Source organism: Ceratotherium simum, chromosome 20 (assembly GCF_057802395.1).
Source record: "Ceratotherium simum simum isolate JZ-2026a chromosome 20, ASM5780239v1, whole genome shotgun sequence".
Taxonomy (NCBI): Eukaryota; Metazoa; Chordata; class Mammalia; order Perissodactyla; family Rhinocerotidae; genus Ceratotherium; species Ceratotherium simum.
The window spans coordinates 25,651,936-25,666,846 of record NC_141919.1 but is presented as its reverse complement, the minus strand read 5'-3'; the positions used below and the strand labels follow the sequence as shown (position 1 = coordinate 25,666,846).

Sequence of the window (14,911 nt, the reverse complement as noted above, 5' to 3'; positions counted from 1 at the left end):
AGACAATGAGCAGGACTAGAATCTGATATCTACAAGTTTATGTTATAATTTTCTACTGAAATATAATTTCTTCCTCTACAATTACCCTCATTTCTGTCAAAAATAATCACAGACTAATTTGTTTGCAGAATAAGTCTAGTCTCATTAAACTTGGACTGATTATTTATATAAGTGTAGCAAGAATAGTGATTGATCATATAGGCTGTTTTTTTTTTTTTTTTTTTGCTGACGGATATTTGCCCTAAGCTAACATCCGTTGCCAATCCCCCTCTTTTTTAGCTTGAGGAAGATTAGCCCTGAGCTAACATCCACACCAATCCTCCTCTGTTTTGTATGTGGGACACTGCCACAGCATGGCTAGTGAGTAGAGTAGGTCTGCGCCCGGAATCTGAACCTGTGAACCCAGGCTGCTGAAGTGGATGGTGTGGAACTGTAACAACTCGGCCACGGGGCTGGGCTGTAGGCTCTTTTTAAATCTTCTTTGCTGGGACTTTTCACAAGGAGTCTTAGACTGGCCTTTTAAGACCTCTCCAGGATTAGAAGCCAAGCTAAGAACTCACCATCAGACTTTGCCTGCAATACCTATACATTTGGGTGAATTCCTCTCTTCTTGAGGTCCCCAAGATATCTTGAGGTTCCCGGACCTGCCAGGAAATGTCCTTCCTTACTCACATGATAAGGCTGCTGGGAACCCTGTAAGCAAGGTACCAGGGTGGTTTTTCCAAGGGGCTTTTATTGTCTCTGTAAAGTCAACCTTAGTTCCTTAAAACTATCTGGTCATATCTGATTTTATGCATATTCCCAAATATGACATTCCAGTCAGAGCCTTGGTAATATAACTACTGTGTCCAGCTATGTCCTGTTACAAGGAGAACAGATTCTTATTGAACTTATGCAAATAACTACAGTATATTGTCATGAAAATAAGAATAGAGTTTTTGCATTCTGGAGGGATCAAGCAGGGAGAAAAAGAGAAATGTTTCATCTTTGTTCACAAAGGTATATTTCACCAAGTTGCCAATACCTTAAAAGAAAAGAGAAAAAGCTTTTCTTAACTCTGGAAAAACAAAACATTAAAGAACCACAATGTTTCAAATGAAGGTCATAAAAATTATAATCATCTTCATCATTTCATTCAGCCTCATGTAATCACTTCTTGTTGTTCTTGATCTTTTGTTAGCAGTTTTATGAAGCCATCAGTTTCTCCATTAGATTTTTGTAAATTCTTACCCAGTTCAGTGGCATGATCTGAAAGTTATCAGAAACCTGTACTTTCAGAGTCTTTTGCATGAGTCTCCCTGAAGATGAGGCACTTTTGCAGGAACACTTTTGCAAAAGCATCAGAGTAAAACAGTAACAATCTGTAAATGATAAAAGACCTAAAAATGGCCATGGTTAAAGATATGATGAGAGTTCATTATAATGTTATACAAAAAAAATCAGTTATTTCTGTGACGTACAACATGTTAAAATAATAACTAGACTTACAAGTGATAACATTATACCAAGACATATGAGATTTCTAGGAATTTTATACAATTTCTAGAATGTTTAATAACATATATCCACACAAATATAATTATTACTTTTTATTTGACAATGCTTCTCATATAATTTAACATACCAAATAAGCCTAATTAGTTTAACATCTCTCTCTTTATAAGGAGAGAGAACAAGTCTTTTGAGATTCAGAGATGTTTTGAGTCCCAGAGGCTTTCTGGAAAATCCCAAAGTTACTTCCAGGTCAAAAAGACTTCATTTAGAATTTGATTTGGGGAAGTTTGTCAAAAATATCAAAAGGTTTTGGACACTTGACTAAATAGGATCACAGTTCATTATGAAACAGTACTAATTATCTATTTAACCAAAGTGACAAAAAATTTTAAAGGCAAATACAGAAGGTTACATAGTTATGAGAAAAGCTTAGCTCTTTTAATATTGAGAAGACTCAGTTTTCGTAAGTAATCAAAGACCTGATAAAGACAACATGAAGCACAGGAAATTATTTTAGTAAAACACAAAATCTTTGCTTTCTAGGCAGAGTACTTAAAAATCAAGAAAAACCTTTCACAATCTCTTATCAAGAGTAGACCAATAGTCCAGGAAATCTTTGTTCTTTTACCGGATGAAAGAAAATTAAGTTTTAGTTTTACATAAGTAAACTACTGATATTAAAGTTTATTTTTAAAATACTTATAATAACAATTCAATTTTAGCCAGCTTGACTATACAAAGTAAAATTTTCTCTCTTTCTCTCTGCCCAACTTTCTGTATCCATTTAGTTTGTCCTTTGTTCTCCTCTTTCCCATTCTGAAGTAACCAGCTTTACTTTAGGACAAAATTACTTTCATTTCCTATAACAAAAATGAATCTCCATACCTCATAACCTTTGCTTAGCCAAAAACATATCTTACTTTCCTTGCATATAGAGTTGTTTCCTTTATTATTTCTAGTAGTTTTAACTATATGTTAATTAGAATTCTTAACCCTTAGAAACCTTAATTTCTAGTGAAAAGAAAGAAGTAAGCAATTGAACTGTTATGTCAGCATTCTTTAGATTGGCAAATTTATGAATACATTTCCTAATTTCCAGAAGGATATGTTTCCTCGTAGTATAGTTTTTCAATGAAGCACAGGACGTGTTTACTAACAGACTCAAATATCTTTAGTTTAACTTTATCTCAATATAACTTTAAGGTTTCAAGTTACCAAAAATGTTTTGGAAACTCTTTGTAAGTAGACATACCATAAAGCATAATTATTCCTGAAAAGTTCATTTATCAACTTTTATCTTACTTACATCTACTTAATTTATTTGTTCTTAACAATTATGTTTAGATTACTTATGAAAATTTCATGAGACATTAAATAGCTAACCATCATCTTAAGTTAGCTTTCTTGCTGACAAATTCTGTAACAGAGATAACGTGAGCTTGTCTGACTTTTAGTAAACCTAGGTAAAATAAAAGTATTATATTTAATGCTGATAACTCTAAAGACGTGCCTGTTTTAATTAAACTAACAAACTTATTAAATAGAGCTCTTTACAAATTAATTTTGGCAATACCACCCAGAGATAGAAAAATATCACATACCCACAACATACATACATACATGTTCATAAACATACAGATAGATGCAAACAGAGATCTGATAGCTTTCATTTTAAAATTTTAGCCATTAGACAGGTATGATAATGCAAAACTCAGTGGTTTATAAAAGAACAGTTGGATCTAAATTGTGTTTCTGGCAGATAGTATAAGTTAAGTTTACCTGCTCAGATGGCTTAAACTTTTTACAGATCTTCCTCAACTCACGTTGGGGCTATGTCCTGATAAACCCATCGTAAGTTGAAAATATCATTAAGTCAAAAATGAATTTAATATACCTAGCCTACCAAACATTATAGATTAGCCTCATCTACCTTAAATATGTGCAGAACACTTACGTTAGCCTACAGTTGGGCAAAATCAAAGCCTATTTTATAATAAAGTATTGAATATCTCATGTAATTTATTGAATACTCTACTGAAAGCAAAAAACAGAATGGTTGTATGGGTACAAAATGGTTTTTAAGTATATCGGTTGTTTACCCTCTTGATCGTGTGGCTGACTGGGAGTTGTGGCTCGCTACTGCTGCCCAGCATCATGAGAAAGTATCATACCACATATGACTAGTTCAGGAAAAGATCAAAATTCAGAATTTGAAATGCAGTTTCTACTGAATGCGTATCACTTTCACACCACCATACAGCTGAAAAATTGTAAGTCAAACCATCGTAAGTTGGGGACCATCTGTAGTAATATTTGTGGAGAAGATTTTTAAGATTTTTCATTTGCCTAGTTTCCAAACAGCCTTTGCCCCTTTTCTTTCTCTATTTTTTTCCTTCTGATAAGAACTACCTCCCTGAAGTTTACATTTCAAAGAGATGGCCCTCAGTTCCTAGAGGAGACCAGGTGCAAGATGTAAAGACCATTTACATCTCAAAGGCACAGGGAAAGAATGCTAGTTCCTCCAAGAAGGACTTTTGATCCTAAATCTGGAATCTTATAATACATACAAGCCTTTTCAGGTGAGTAGAGTTTAGGGTTTAGTGAAAAGGATAGGTGGGCTTTTGAAGTTTTTCTAGAGCAGCATTTCTATTTTTGTCAAGACTTGATTTGTAAGACAAGTACAGTTGTTTTTAATTCCTCAAAGATTTGGGTTGCAGCCTGAAAGACACAAGGCTGACCTGCTCATCCTACTACATTATCTTCAGTTTGCTTCTTTATATCAGGGAGATCTTCAACAAAGATGGAAATCAAAAATTCTCTTCTAGATTTAGAGCTATTTCTCTTTGGAATGTTTTTCTTTCCCGCTGGGTACATAATTTCATTTAGCTTAGGGAAGAAGGCCTTAAAAAAAACTGCCGGTCAGGCTTTGAATATCAGCTTCCAATTTGGCCAACTTCAGACCTTAGAGCTACTTAAAAAATCCTTTTGAATATCTTGTCAGGTTTCCTGGAAGTATTGAACAACTCCATGGATGCAAGAGGCATCCCCAAGAGGTGCAAAAGATACTATCCTCCCAAGATCCAGAGCCACTTTCAAAGATAGCCAAAGGAAAGAAAGACTTAGACAATTCCCCTGTGAGCTGGAGCAGTAGTAAGACCCCAGCTGCACGTGGAGTGCAAACCACATTTCTGTCCAGCCATATTTTGGGAGGCCCCAACCTGATGGTTGCCAAGCCTAGTTCTCAGGACACAAAACAAGACAAACAAGGCAATAGCTGTCCCTGGGAGAGAAAGGATCGGCAACCACTGGGTCCCCAAAAGCAAATTCACGAGTCACATTTCAAAGACCTTATTCTTACAAATGTTTTTTGCCTGCCAATCTGAATTTGGAAAGGAAGGGACAATATGAAATTTTACTTTCCTCTCTCCACCAGGCACTCCAGGTAGAGATCTGGGAGAGGTGACTTTGGTAAGAATTCTCACACTTTGCTGGTTTCTGCCAATTTTCCCAGGATCCCATCTGCAGTCTTTAGAGTGAGTGGGGTGTCCCAGTGGATCTCATCTTGGTCACCAGAAACTGTAGAAGAGGAAAAATAATTTTCCCTCTATCCTTTACGGTGTGCTTGGCTGAGACCTCTTTGTTATCTAGGGTACCTCATAAATGGAAAAGCTTATCTAGGTTAAAAGTTCTCACTGTGGCCACTGTAATTCAAGATTATCTTTGGTAAGGTTTACCTGTTTGATCAGTCTTAAAACAAAATTTTACTCACTACTGTACCTAGTCTAGTTTCCAAGTTAGACCAGTCCAACCCTGGACCCAGTCCAGTTTCTGAGTTGGACCCAGTCTGACGCTGACTGGTTTCTGGACCCAGTCCAGAAAAAAGAATGCTCAAATAAAGTCTGAAAGTCACAACACAAAAACTACAGAGCTAGGATCTGAGAGAGACTTACCTACCACCTCCAGAGGCAGCGAGAAAGCAGTGAGCTCAAGGGGCTCAGCAGGTATCTTCCTCTGGTTGCTTGTTGCAACTGGAGGCCCTAGGGGGGGGTCTCCTTTGGTTTCTTCTTCTGACATCAGAGCTGGTAAAAGATAAACTGAGGTATATTAAAAATTTTAAGAGTTTATTTGAGCAAAAATCATCATTGGGCAGTGACAAACCAGAGGTGGTTAGGAGTGCTCCACAGACAGGAGGTGGGAGAAAGGCTTTTACAGAGAAAACATGGAAGAAAAGTAAGGAAATTATTGATTGGCTATAGCTTAAAGCCTAGTTGGCTGTTTGTGATTGGTTGTCCTTAGTATTTTGATTTTGTAACCTTGAGGTATTTATAGACTTAGGGTTTTTTTTTTGGTGAAGAAGATTAGCCCTGAGCTAACATCTGTTGCCAATCCTCCTCTTTTTGCTGAGGAAGATTGGCCCTGGGCTCACATCCGTGCCCATCTTCCTCTACTTTATATCGGATGCTGCCACAGCATGGCTTGATAAGCAGTGTGTAGGTCTGTGCCTGGGATCTGAACCTGTGAACCCTCGGTCTCTGAAGTGGAGCATGCGAACTTAACCACTACACCACCAGGCCGGCTCCTAGACTTAGATTTTGGTTTGCTTATGTAGGTCACCATGGCATTAAAACCACATCAGTCTAATGGCCTCCTTGTTTGATTAACAATTTCACATTATAAATCACAATATCACAATACCTGATTCATCTCAAATCCTAAACCCCACTTGAATCTACCTAGTCTCTTCATTTCCTCCAGCACTCCTTTAGTCCTCCCACTTCTGTTGTCCCTCACTTAGACTACTAAAGTAGCCCCCTAACTGGTCTCCCCACGTCTCTCTTGACCATTCTTTCCAAAATGCAAATCTGATCATGACATTCCAACCTCCTTCTCTCCCCCACTCCTACCCCTAAGAGTGCTCTCATGATTCCTCTTTGCCACAGATTTGAACATGGCCCTGGGCCCTGATATCTGTCACCTGCTCGCCTCCCCAGAATCATACTGCTCCCTTCACTCTCTCACCTTCACCACCCTGTTCAGGTCCTGGAAACCTACTGTTCCTTCTGCCTAGAACATGCCCTCTTCTCACCTGCACTGCATCATTAATTCTCACTCATTCCTCACTCTCAGCTCATGCGTCACATCTTCATCTGACCTCCTTGACAGGGATCACATTATAACCTCCATTTATGTGAGTATTTGTTTTATGTCTGTCTCCTCCATGTGACTCTAAGCTATATATCTTGTTTAGTGCTGTACCCCTAGTGTCAGCACAGGGAACTCAATACATGTTTGTTGTTGAAGGAATCGCTGTGCCCTTTGGTGGGGAGGAGGGAAAACCTTGTTACTGTGAGAGGACAGGCAAGCCCACAGCCAAGAATCCTCTATACTAATGCCAGCCATTATGTCCTTGCAAACCGAGCCCCACACTTCCCTTCTTTACAGGTGCTTCCAGTCTGAGTATGTTTCCAAATCTCTCTTTTTTTTGTCCTCACTGCAGTTAGAGATTCCATTTTTTTATTGATATAAAATATATATAACATAAAATTTACCATTTTAACCATTTTTAAGTGTACAATTCAGTGGTATTAAGTACATTCACATTGTTGTGCAACCATTACCACCATCTATCTCTAGATCTTTTTTATTATCCCAAATTGAAACTCTGCACCCGTTAAACTGTAACTCCCCTCTCTTCCCTCCCTGCTGGTGTAACCACTATTCTACTTTCTATCTTTATGGATTTTGACTACTTTAGGTATCTCACATAAGTGGAATCAGACAGTATTTGTCTTTTTGTGATCGGCTTATTTCACTCAGCATAATGTCTTCAAGGTTCATTTACGTTGTAGCATGTCAGAATTTCCTTCCTTTTTAAGTCTGAATAATATTCCATTGTATATATATATACCACATTTTGTTTATCCATTCATCCATTGACAGACATTTGGGTTGTTTCTCCCTTCTGACTATTGTGAATAATGCTGCTGTGAACATGGGTGTACAAAAATCTATTCAACAGACTCCATTTTTAATGACATGATGTAATTGTAAGATCAAAGGATGATATCTCCTTCATCTTGGTATAACAGGGTCTTGAACTGAGTATTCACTTCCTCCCAACAAGTATCTACTAAGCCTTCTGCTGAGCTGGCTCCAAGTTAGACATTCCCTGCTCTGAGAAATTAAATAAGCATAGGGAAAGTCCATGCCTCAAAGGGGCTTACACTTGGATGAGGAAAATGGTTCTGTGGAGTTTTGAATGCTATTTTCTGTATTCAAACTTAATCAGAATTCGGAGAAGGGGGAGATCAATGTGGACCTGAGTGTCAGAGAAGGTGTATTAGTTTCCTATTGCTGCTGTAACAAATTACCAAAAACTTAGTGACTTAAAACAACACAAATTTATTCTCTTATAGTTCTGGAGGCCAGAGGTCTAAAATCAGTTTCACAGGGCTCAAGTCAAGGTGTCAGCAGGCCTGGTTCCTTCTGGAGGCTCTGAGGGGAGAATTGTTTTTTTGCTTTCTTCAGCTTCTGGTGGCCTTCTGTATTCCTTGGCTTATGGCCCTTTCCTCCATCTTCAGAGCACATCACTCCAGTTTCTGCTTCCACCAACACATTGCCTTCTCTTCTGAATCTGACTCCTACCTCCCTCTTATAAGGACTGTTGTGATTACATCAGGGCCACCTGGATAATCCTAGATAGTCTCTCCACCTCAAGATCCTTAACTTAATCACATCTGCAAAATCCCTTTTCCTTATAAGGTAACATATTCACAGGTTCTAGGGATTAGGACGTGGGCATATTTGGTGAGGTGGTGGCATTATTCAGCCTACCACAGAAGGCTTCTTGTAGAAGCATATGGGCTGGCCTTAATCAGCAGGCAGTGTAGGAGAGACCAGTGGGGATGACATTCTAGTGAGGAGGTAGATGTGATCTGTATAGTCTGCCCCCAACTAGATAGTAAGCTTTGCAGGATCTTCTTTTTCCCATGTATGATTCAACAAACATGCACCCAGGGCCCTCTCTGAGCCTGGACCCTCCTCATTGCACCCATTTGAGTATTCTGTATTCTGCAAGTGCCCACTAAGTGTTTTCTAACCAGTAAGCAAAGCCCTGATCACTGGACGTATAGCAGCAATGGAGACCATTGACAATGAATACTCATGGGTCTTAAAAAAATTCACTCATCATCAACATTTATTGAATACTTCCAAGTGCCAGGTACTATGTCAGGCTTTGTAGACATAGATAACTGACACATAGGTCCCACATCCAGGGCGTCTTTTTCTTTTTTATTTCTCAAGCTTCATATCATGAACAGGATTACTTTTATAACTGAAAAAAAAAAATAAAAACAAAACATGGTATTTATCTAAAAAAGTAAAGGAGCTGCTTCTGGTACCAACTCTAGGTGAAAGTGAATCTAAAATGTTTCGATTGGTTCCAGTGCAGACGAAAATTAGAGAAGGTAGACGAGGCATCCTTTGTTTTGGATGTGATCACAAAAATATAGATGTTTTTCAGGAAAGAGATGGGTGTCAGAGAATGGAGAGTGACTGGAAGGCTAAGTGGGGATGAGCTTTAAGGGATGTGGGCTGTGTAAAAATTCCGAGTAGGCACTGAAAGTACATCACAAATGCTGATTTAACGATGAACTGTATCTTGTTTTTTAAACCTTTCTTTCTTTCATATTTGCCTAAATGTTATGCTCTAGCACATTTCTCAGAGTTCTAGTTACCACATTGGCAGGTCCTCTACACTTTAAAGTGGTTTCAAGGGGAACTTGTCACGCATCAAGAACACACACACAGGCCCAGAATAGGTCCTATGCTGGCCTCAGAAATGAAACATAAAGGAGAAAAAACGTGATTGGGTTTGCAGTTTGGAAAACCCAGATTTATGCATTTAAAGGTCGAGAGTGTGCTGAAGAATATGGACTTTGCAGTCACACCAGTTGTGTTCACACACCAGCTTAAGGACTTATCCACTGGCTGGTGTGGGCAACTTATTTAATTTCTCAGTGACTCCGTGGTCTTGTCTGTAAAATGGGGACGAAAATAGTACCTACAGCATCAGGCTATTGTTGAGGATTAAATTATTTAATACATTACCTAGCACATAGTAAGTCCTCAGTAAATGTTAACTGTCATTCAGTGCATAAAGATACTATTTAAGGTTGTAGGGGTACATCTTTTAGTTTTTAAAGCAAGGTAAGGGAAAATGATGACCAAAGTTAATCCTTTTTATAGAAAATCAAAACAAATCACCTAAAGCCAAAATCAAGTGACTCAAGTGACTTACAGAAAATGGGGCAAAACAAATCAAGTGATTTACAGAAAATGGTGCTTACTGAGTCATTGTCCTGCCTCCTTGCATTTTCCTTAGCAATTTATTTGAATCTTGGAATATGTGTTCAGATTGACCTCAGTCTTGTTATGAGAAGATATTTCAGAATCCAAATCTGTTGCCAAACTTATGTGTGAAAGGCGGGGGAAAAGTTTGAAAACATCAAGGAAGAATATTAATCATAATAATAACTACCATAGTACAACTAACATTTGTATTGCCCCTTATAGTTGACAAAGAGCTTTTTCACCTGTTTTTGCTCATATGGTTCTCAAAATAATCCTGTGCGATATCTACAGCAGGTGTTGTTATTAATCTGATTTTACTGATGAAAATACTGAGGTTGAAAGAAGTTAAATAACTTGTCTAAGATGACACAGACAATACATGGCAAGGTTCTTGATTCCCCATCCTGTGCCTTAGAAAAAGTCAGCATCCTTATCATATCTATCAGCATCACGATGAAGTGATTTAAATAATAATAAACATACCCAGTTTGATGTAGCCAGATGAGTGTTGTTTTTCACAGTGGTCACTTTTGGGTGCTGTGTGCTATTTTGAAAATGTTGCTGTTGTGCAAGCATTTTTAGGATGATTTTCAAATTATGAGACACACACACACGTTTCATTATTTTTTAATTCCTTTTGATTGTTGACCTGAAATGCCCAGTTATTTACTAGCCTTGGTTCCAAAAGACTTTTTGCTGTGTTCAAAACTCAAATCCACCCTTTTCAGATGTGACTTGAGATCAATGAAAATATTCAAATAAAATCCACAGACTCTAATGATACATCCAAAAGATTTTGAACCAGAGTAGCCTTACTGAATGTATTGGAATGTGTGTCACTTCCTCAGGGGACTATTTTGAAGGGCACCCCTTATTTGGGTGTGAAAGTTCTGGTATGTTTGTTTAAACACAAGGGTCATATTATTTTATGGTTGTGGTTTTGGGAAGTCAATAAATAACTCTCTTTCTTCCCCACCAAAGTTCAGCAGTAGTTGAGAAATGAGACAGGGAAAGCAGACAGATGGAGATCAAAGTGTGAACTTCATCACTGATAAGCTGATGGGAGAACTGGCTTGAGAGCTGTGGGCAAAAGGGTTGCCAACAACCCAGACCAAAGTCAGAGAACTTTGCCCACCAGTCACAACACTCACCCGCATCTCCAGGGCAGAGCCTACCTCACTAAACATACCATGATGTAGAGGGGCAGAGCGGAATGTCGGAATCCTGCGGGCAGGCAGATGAGAGCAGGTGAAGGGTGGAGAGGGCAGAGGAGGGTGGGTGGAAGACGAGCAGAAGGAGGAGGAGGTTGTTAAGCTAGGATGTTCACTTTCTTCTCCTAAATTCACTAATCTGTTAAATCACTCCTCTTCCTTTCTGAAGGAAAAGTGAGTAAGAGGCAGGGGGTGAGGCCAAAAGTGTTATACCAGAAAAACATAGGGTAAGTGGCAAGGGGATTCCTATCTAGCATTTTCCAAGTATTTATCTACTTTAATTTAATGTGACCAACATTTCCAAGAGTTAGTTACGATTATTTCTATATAGATAATTTCTGAAGGTCACGCAGTAGGTAGTGGTAGAAAGGATTTGAACTCGGGTCTGAATATAAAGCCCATGTTTGTTCCCATACACCAAGAAGAATTTTTGATTGTGCACAAATAAGCACTGTATAATTTTGTGTGTGATAACAGCCTAGAGATTGAAGAGATCATTCCATCTGGGAAATAAGGGAAGAATTTTGAGGTGATATAGCATTTGAAGTGGGCATTGGGTATGATTTAAATACTCAGAAACAAAGGAGTCTGGGAACAGGGAACAGCATAAGCAAAGATAAGGTGAGGGGAAATTATCAGGCATAGTTTAGGGAACCGAAAATAGTGCATGTGGAAGTCACATTAGGTTGGGATGGTATATTGGTAAATGGTAAGCACCATTTTCAAAGTATAAAGAACAGAAGTGAGCAAACGATCAAAGGCGAAGGGTCAGGGAAAGATCAGAGTCAGACCTGATGTCAAAATTTTTAAGCCTTGGTTAAAGAAAGATGATTGCATTAAAAATATACGAAAGTCAGAAAGAGAAACTGGTTTTACAGTTATTTATCTCTGAACATGTTTAGTTGGATGTACTGTTTAGTAGACAAATACTTATTTTCATGATTCTTCCATTCATTTAAGCAACAGCTTTCATTGAGTTCTTATGATGTGCTAGGAGCTGAGGATTTAATAGCAATCAAACACAGGGATGATGTCTGCTCTTGAGGAGTTTACAGCCAAGTGGATGGGAGGACAGATTGCAATTAAAGAACCACATGATGTGAAATTGCTACTGTGATAATGGCTACAAAGGAAACATACAGGGTGCTTTGAAGAGCGATGATAAATAAGTGAGTCTGACCTGGGTATGAAGGTCAGGAAACATCTGACAAAGTGACACCTGAGCTAAAACCTGAAGGATAATTAAGAGCTAAATAGGCCAGGAAGACAAAGAGCATTGCAGACAGGAGACATTCACATAACAGAATATTACACAGCAATAAAAATGAATGAATGTCTGCTACTCACAAATACATGAATGAATATTGGTAACATAATATTGGGTGAAAAAAAGCAAGTTCTAGAGACTATATACTGCATGATACCTTTTTATAAGGTTTAAAAACAAAAACTAAACAGTACATTGCTTACATATACAAGTATATGAGATAAAACAAAAAAAGGCAACAAAAGAACACAAAATTTAGAGACAGTGAAAATTCGGAGGAATGGCAGGGGAAGGGATGAAGAGGTTCATAAAGGGACATGTAAGTTATTGGTAATGTTCTAGATACTGGGGTATATTGGGAGTTCTAAAAAACTTATTATATTATTTTAAATACATAAATAAAGAGGGCCATGCATCAGCTAGTTTTAATGGTGTGATAAACCAAGGATTATGATTGATCCAATTCTGGGCACCTGAGATTTTTTTTTAAAAAAGGGATTATGTTGAGTGTTTGGGACTTAAAGAATATCAGGATAGCTGGAATAGAAAAGCAGAGGTGAAAGATAGGAAACGAGGCTACAGAGATGGCTGAGCTCTGGACCATGCAGAGCCTTGCAGGCCTTTTCAGGCAGTTTTTCCTTTATCCCAAGAGCAACTGAAGAGTTTTTAAGCAGGAGGCAAGGTTTAAAATTTGTATTTTGAAAAAAATCATTTTGCCTTCAGTGTAGTGTCCAGATTGAAGAGTGGCCAGAATGAATGTGGATGAACCTCTTTAAGACAGCTTTGTCTAGATGTAAGAAGTGGGAGCTTAGAATATAGTGGAGGTTGTAGTGGTGTTAGTGGTATTGGTGTTGGTGATGGTGATGATGATGATAGTGGTATTGGTGTTGGTGATGGTGATGATGGTGATAGTGGTATTGATGTTGGTGATGGTGATGATAGTGGTGATGATGATAGAGATGATGGTAGTGGTGGTGGTGATGGTGGTGATGGTGATAGTGGTGTGGTGATGGTGAAGGTGTTGGTGATGGTGGTGTCAGTGTTGGTGATGGTAATGGGGGTGGTAGTTCTGTTGATGTGTGTGGTGCTGCTGCTGATGGTGGTTTTAGTGTTGGAAATAGAGCTAAAGTGACATATTTGAGAATATTTAGGAAGTAAAATCTATAGAATTTAGGGATAGATTTGATATATGTGTTGGTGGATGTGAAAACATCAAGGATAGTTCCTAGGTTTTTGGCTTATCAATAAAGTGGGGATGGGGCAGGAAGGAGAAATCAGTTATTCAGTTTTAGGCATGCTGAATTTGAGATGCTTTTTCAGGTTCCACCTCTTTTTCAACTACTTTCCAGAGATGGTGATCTCACTTTCCTTTTTGTTGCCTAAATGAGAGCTCACAAACTCAAATTCTTTCTGGGGCCAGGCAGATAACTGGAGTGAGTAAAGCAGGCTGGGTCAGGGAGACATTCAAAATGGTAGGAACCTCAGTGACCTGTAGAGAACATAACCCATCAAAGGAGGGGTTGGCTGCGACTCAGCTTAGCCCATTGGGAGGCCGAGTGTTGTCTGCTCTTGATTTTTCAAGAAGAGCAAAAAAATCACGATTTTTATGTTTAATTATTTAGCAACTAATTCAATACTTAAAAAAAACCTACTGTAAGGGCCAGTTCTGTGGGCCAAACAAAACTAATCTGTGACCCATGGGTAGATAGATTAGAATTTTGTTTCTAAATCATTCATTGGTTTTATTTACTTACCATATTGTTGATCAAATACTTTTCAATACAATTATTGGAATTGAAGTTTTCTGATAACATAGCACTATAGTCATGTGTCACTTAACGACAGTGATACGTTCTGAGAAATGTGTCATTAGGCAAATTTGTCATTGTGCGAACATCATAGAATGGACTTACACAAACTAGATGGTAAATAGCCTACTACACACCTAGGCTATGTGGTACTAATCTTAGGGCAGCACTATCGTATCTGCAGTCCATCGTTGACTGAAATGTCATTATGCGGCGCATGACTGTATTAAGAGCTACTTGCATTTAAATTTTACCAAAATGTACTACATACTCAATTTTAGAACATCTTTTTTTTTTTTTTTGAGGAAGATTAGCCCTGAGCTAACATCTGTTGCCAATCCTCCTCTTTTTGCTGAGGAAGATTGGCCCTGGACTAACTTCTGTGCCCATCCTCCTCTACTTTATATGGAATGCCGCCACAGTACAGCTTGATAAGTGGTGCAAAGGTCCGCACCTGGGATCCGAACCCGCAAACCCTGGGCCACTGAAATGGAGCACGCAAACTTAACCGCTATGCCACCGACCCCCTAGAACATCATTTTTTAATTTTTAAAATTTTCATTTTGGGGGCCGGCCCCGTGGCTTAGTGGTTAAGTGCGTGCGCTCTGCTGCTGGCAGCCCGGGTTCGGATCCCGGGCGCGCACTGACACACCGCTTCTCCGGCCACGCTGAGGCCGCGTCCCACATACAGCAACTGGAAGAATGTGCAGCTATGACATACAACTATCTACTGGGGATTTGGGGGGAAAAAATAAATAAATAAAATCTTTAAAAAA

At 38.6% G+C, this 14,911-nt stretch overlaps 1 pseudogene; it reads right to left on the bottom strand.

Annotated features, from left to right (window-relative positions):
- The window catches only part of LOC101401630 (elongation factor 2-like), a 97,020-nt pseudogene that overhangs the window by 61,412 nt on the left and 20,697 nt on the right, over positions 1-14,911 (bottom strand).